The sequence below is a fragment of the Balearica regulorum genome, chromosome 2 (genome assembly GCF_011004875.1).
Source record: "Balearica regulorum gibbericeps isolate bBalReg1 chromosome 2, bBalReg1.pri, whole genome shotgun sequence".
Classification (NCBI taxonomy): Eukaryota; Metazoa; Chordata; class Aves; order Gruiformes; family Gruidae; genus Balearica; species Balearica regulorum.
The window spans coordinates 90,930,025-90,936,024 of NC_046185.1; the positions used below are offsets into that span (position 1 = coordinate 90,930,025).

General features: G+C 41.2%; 1 long non-coding RNA gene across 1 annotated transcript in view; it reads left to right on the forward strand.

Annotated features, from left to right (window-relative positions):
- Nucleotides 1-4,321, forward strand: part of LOC142600752 (uncharacterized) — a 48,018-nt gene extending 43,697 nt beyond the window's left edge. Inside the window, exons 2-3 of the long non-coding RNA XR_012834316.1 lie at nt 3,742-3,811; nt 4,270-4,321. This is a non-coding gene — a long non-coding RNA (uncharacterized LOC142600752). The remainder of the gene's footprint in view (nt 1-3,741; nt 3,812-4,269) is intronic.
- Nucleotides 4,322-6,000: the final 1,679 nt, after the last annotated feature.

Below are 6,000 nucleotides of genomic sequence, written 5' to 3' on the forward strand. Positions count from 1 at the left end.
AGAGCTGCCTTTAAGGCTACTTCTTGTGGGGGCTGAAACAGCATACCTTGCAAAGCTCCATTTGGCACAAAATACAGCAGCTGGTTGGTAGCTATAATCAGATCCCACGGGAAAGTTTTGCACTGGCACCTCTCTGGGCACAGAGGTGTCACAAGCTATTTGCTGTGAGACCCTCTGCGACTGATATGAACTACCTCAGAAGGCTGTGCTCCAGCTGTGACCGGGACTTTTGCGGGCGTCAAGTCTTACTGCAGTAATCTAAGGTAAGGATACACTCAGTGTAGGAGACAGCAATTTCAGAGGAAGTTTATCTGAACTCCAGAATATCTTCCAGTGAAAGATTAATAATAATTGTTGAACTAAGTACTTACAGACCTAAATGTAAAATGAAGATAATTTAATTTTCCTGTTTGCTTCTACATTCATAAAAAGAGATCTATAAACTAATCAAGCTACATTTCCTGCTGACTAGAAAGCAAGAAAACCACCCAGAAGCTATTGCAAGTACAGGGGGTTTTTTATGAACATGAGGAGGTCTGAAATGCTAGCGATACAGACCATCAGAGAGAAACAAGACGACAGGCAAATGGCTGTGGAGTGGCTTTGAATACAAGGATTGAAAGTACTTTATGGAAATAAATGGCTATCATGAGCATCCTTAATAAATAATTTTTTTAATTTGGATTTTTGGTGGGGTTTTTTTACCTCTCTTTTACTTGAAGTCATTATATTGAACTATTCTTGTAGTCCCTGGGCTTCCAAAATAGCGAATTTCTTTGAGAGTGGGGACAGAAAACAGGTTAATTGGAGCTTTGCCTTCAGTTTCCATTTTAATACTGTGTGTCTGCTTGTGCTTCCTGTTTTTTCTGCTGCAGCTTTTTATTTTAGGCTCATTGATGGTACTTCTGGCACCATGGTACATGTCTCTCTTCAACTCGGGTGAGAAGTGACTATTATGTTAAAACCTTTGATGGCTCTACTCTTAAATCTGCTTGCTAATGCAATCACTGTCTCTTCTGCATCATCTCTCTCTCATACACTTACTTTCTGGGAAGTGAGATATTCCCGTAGATGAGGTGAGAAGGTTTTTCTTATCCCAGGTCCTCCAGGCCCATTCCTGTGCCCCTTGCTAGGGATTTTTCTGTCAGTAGTGCTCCAGGCTTTTGCTCATCCATTGGCATAGATGAGCTCTGTATCAGAGCAACAGGTTTGCTGTTCCTCTCTTTCTGTCATTAGGTGGGTCTCTGTTTCTGGAGAGGCTGCTGCTGTGCAAATGGACTTTATGCTAATATAATACTTGTTGTTTCTTTCAATATTTTTTCCCTATAAAACTTGCCCACTGGCATGAACGTGGGTAAGAACGTGTATGGGTTCAAGAATAAAAAAAGCCAAAAAGAGGTATAGCATGGTGGTTCCCAAGAGTATTTTGCATACTCTGTTACTGAATGTGCCAGCTCTCACCTGTGGCCTGAGATGCAAAACTGCTGTGGGAGAATGAAAGATCTCGGCAGAGGTCTAGAGCTCCTCTCTCATCTTGAAAGGGAGCAAGGATGACATTGACTCTGATAGGTAAAGTAATTATGGTTAATGGCTAATATCCTGTGCATTACAGTTAAAACAATTTTGTAGCTGTAGATTCAGAAATCAGTTTGGGGATAATTTTGGTCTCCAATTTATCAATAGTTGAAGGCTGTTCTGTCCCATGCTCTTTTTTGCTTTCTGCTGATAAAAGGAGGGATTGTAATTGACCCAGACTGCTTTCCTGAATATTTCCAAAAGACAGTAGTGTCCTTGAGGGGTAGGTAAAGGGACTTTTTAACCGTATTTCCCACACACTTGCCAGCACTGCACAGGAGCAGAGAGGAGATGCGATCAGGATGATCAAGGTTTATTTGGACCATTGACATTTGTCACGAGGTAGAGCTTCTGCAGGTTAGAACCACCAGGAAGCCTGACCAGACAAAAATATCACAGAGCCGTAGTTTTCCTTTGGATCATCTCCCTTCCTCCTGGATTTCTAAAGTATCTTTTCTATGCAGGCATTCTGGGCCAAAACGGTCATTTTTCTTCCTCCCTTTATTCAGCCCAGTCCAGCACCAGGAATAGATCTAGAATGGAAACTGTGAAAACTAAACCCAGAAATAATCAAGGTGAGGTGATGACACTTCACAGCCAAGGTAAAACTGAAAATCATGCACGATGGATTAAACCTCTAGGAGTGAATACTTACTATAGCATTAATACTTCCTGTCACTGTCTCTTCCTAACCTTCTAACGCTTCTGAGGTGATAGCAGGAATTATTAAAATACAAGGTGTCAAAGAAATATCCTCCTATAATCCACTGAATGTGGAAGAACCTTCTGTCCTGGGAAAAGTATATGTGACACAGTATGGCAATCGGCCTGGATTGCTTGGTACAGTGAGAGGCTGATGTATTTCAAAGTGAACGTCACCCTGAAATAGTTCGTAATGGAAAGGCAGAGAAATTGTGATTAAGCTGTTTTCTGTTGCCTTTCTCTGAATGAGCCTTGTTGTTTGGCTGGTCCTGGATGCAATAAAAAAGAAGAAAAAAATCCCTCCCTCCCTCTAGAGCTTCCACTTCCCCTGTATTATAGTTCTGAGTACATCGTGTCCTTCCGTCTAATTTTTTCTTGTAGAGGAAATTGCAGAGCTGCTGCTTTCAAAATCTCCCTTTCCAGACAACCTCTCTCTCTCTCACTTGTCGCTATGTGCTGTCCCAGGGCGCTGCTGCTCTGACCCTCTGTCCTGACGTGAGGGCAGCTGTGTGCCTGCTGACTGCAAATCGCTGTTCCTGACTCTGCCTATAACTCCAGGGCCCCAGCTGTCTCAGCCTTGCCTGCCTACAGAGCTCTCCTCGCTGTGAGATGTACCATTTTGTTTCTTTTCTTCAGACCTGTCGTGATTTAACCCCAGCTGGCAACAAAGCCCCCCCGCAGCCACTCGCTCACTCCCCCCCACGTCAGGATGGGGGAGAGAATCGGAAGAATAAAAGTGAGAAAACACATGGGCTGAGATAAAGGCAGTTCAACAGGTAAAGCAAAAGCCGCGCGCACAAGCAAAGCAAAGCAAGGAATTCATTCACCGCTTCCCATGGGCAGGCAGGTGTTCAGCCATCCCCAGGACAGCAGGGCTCCATCACGCGTAGCGGTGACTTGGGAAGACAAACGCCACCACTCTGAACGTCCCCCCCTTCCTCCTTCTTCCCCCAGCTTTATATGCTGAGCATGACGTCATATGGTATGGAATATCCCTTTGGTCAGCTGGGGTCAGCTGTCCCGCTGTGTCCCCTCCCACCTCCTTGTGCACCCCCAGCCTCCTCGCTGGTGGGGTGGTGTGAGGAGCAGAGAAGGCCTTGGCTCTGTGTAAGCACTGCTCGGCAGTAACTAAAATCATGCCTGCATTATCAACACTGTTTTCAGCACAAATCCAAAACATAGCCCCATACTATGAAGAAAATTGACTCTATGCCAGCCAAAACCAGCACAAAGTCCTATGGCAAGTGTGATGTCAACTGTAAGTGTCCATAAAGGGCAAAGCGGGAATCAGCACTGCAGCAGCGCGTTCCGGTGACTGCAACCTCTGGCTGTCTTTGTGTTAAATTGACTCTTGTGGGTTGTATGCTGTTACCTTACCTCTCTTGGCTCTCTATGGCATGCATCTATGTATACATCCTATCTGGCTGAGCTTTTTAATTACATATAGCCTGTTTTCCTTTCCAGCAACTAATCATCTTGATGTGATAGGTATGAAGTGGCACATTTGTTGATATGCATGGTTTACCTTCAGCAGGTAGGTAAACTCCAACCTTTCTTGTTTTTTTCATCTTTGGCTAGTAGCTAAAACCACAGTCAGACTTTTGCAGATACCTTTAAGGCTAGCCTTGCACTAGTATTAATGTCTTCTTAGATATCTATTTTATTTATTCTTTTAAAAAGGAGGGAAAGAATCCCTGCCAGGAACATGATGGACAATTTAAAGAATGAAAATGATGAATATAGAGACATTACATAGATTCTTAAATATAAATAATAAACTGGTGTCTTCACACAGGTACACTTGAGATATCAATCAGATTTTCTTCCCTATTAAAGTCAGTGCAATCTGACAGATTGCAAAAGCCATCAGAAAATGAGACATGCTTTTGTGATTGTTAAGTTAGCTGCAACTCTACAGGCATAATTTCATGCTAACATATCTTGCTGTTACCTCATTTCAATTAATGTGGCCACATTCTGTTCTATTATTAGGTTTCACAAGTCTGTGTGCAGAAAAAGAAAGGTGAATTAAACCCAAAGTTTCCTGGCATCACTTTTCCTGCTTGTCAATTGAAAATGTAGCAGTTTGTCATTTACACATGTAAGTACCTGTTTTTCTGTAAAAATACGTGCTTAGATTCGTGAAGTCTGCACTCAGGAAGTGCATGTAGGAAGGATCATTAAGGTTGATCAGATGTGTGGATTCCAGCCAGAGACAATGAAACGCTCTGACCTACAATAAATTCTGTCAGTATTCTAGTGTAAAAGAATGCTAGTTTTTTATAAATAAATCATTCAAAATAGCAATCATTTTAACATGTTATTTAAAAACAATGTGAAAATGAAACATATGTGTTTTATGAGAAATTAATCAGTTAAATGCATGCTTAATCTAAAGTATGCATTATTTGTAAAAGCATAGGACTACCTGTGAGTTTAGCATAGTCTTCAGTGCTTTGAATTTATCTCTCTCTACTCTATTTTGCTCAATCTGCTACTGCATTCTCTCAGAGTTAGCGCTATATTTATATTTTTATTTTATTTATTTAATATTTTATATATTTATATTTATTATATTGGCAGGCCAAACTGAAAACCAGTACAGAAATATTTTTCTTTAGGTTTTACACAAAAAAGGAGTTATCTTTTTCATTGTAATGATAACTCAAAACGAAGGGTATTTACAAAGTATTTATTTTTAGAGGTTTTCTTTTTTAATTTGAAGAGAAAATAAAGTAAATTTTGAAACGGCTTAGAAACCAGAGTCCCCAAAATCACCTGCTTCTTGTAGACCAGGCAAGTAACTAAGGTTTTGGGTTTCCCCTCATGCAGCACGCTGCTTGTAGCCTTGCGGGAGCCAGCAGGTCAGGCTGACTGTCCATGTGCACCACCAGGTATTTTCTGTGTGCAGCCTAGCTGGGCTTTTGAATGTGGGTGGATCACTGGGTACTAACATCTCTTCTTTTGAAAAGCCTGAACTTTCTGCGTTGCTTCATCTGATTGTTATATGGTACCCTGAGCACAGAATCATAGGCTGGCTTGTCCTAGTGGAAGGTCAGGATCTAATAGCAATTTCTGGGAAATGTTTTTGTCTGTGACTCTAAGAGCACTGTTTGTGTTTCTGTTTACTCCAATGAAAAAGAGCTTAGTGCCATCTCATCTGTGGTCCTTCTATGCACTTACGCTGCTTCCATAGGCTTTTGTTTCCTGTGATACAAACCCGATTTCTTATTGATTGGATTTGATGCTGAGGAAAAATTACTCACAGTGTGTCTTTGTTGCTATTTTATCATAGTCTCCTATAATTTACTTTGAAATAAACAGAGGTAAATAGTTGTTTTCTTCCTCTGCATTAGCAAGCCTACCTAGATATTAAATATATACATATATAAAAACCTTTTAACGGAATCTTTTATTCTTCATCATGACCATTTAATAGGCCTGTGACATCTCATCTTGTCATCAGTAAATATGATGAATGCAGCTGCTTAATATCCAAAGTAATCAAACAGTTCTTTCCCCTGTGCAGCACACACAAAAGGCAAACAAATACTATACATTGTGGGTAATCTTTCTAAAATTTCCTCCTAGGGGACTTTGTGAAGTCAGCCGATTTCAAACACAGACAAGGGGAGAAGAAACCAAGGCAGGACCTAGATAGTAAGATGCCTGCTCAGCTTGCCGCTGTGCAAACTTCTCCCAATCTTTTTGTTGCTCCAGTGA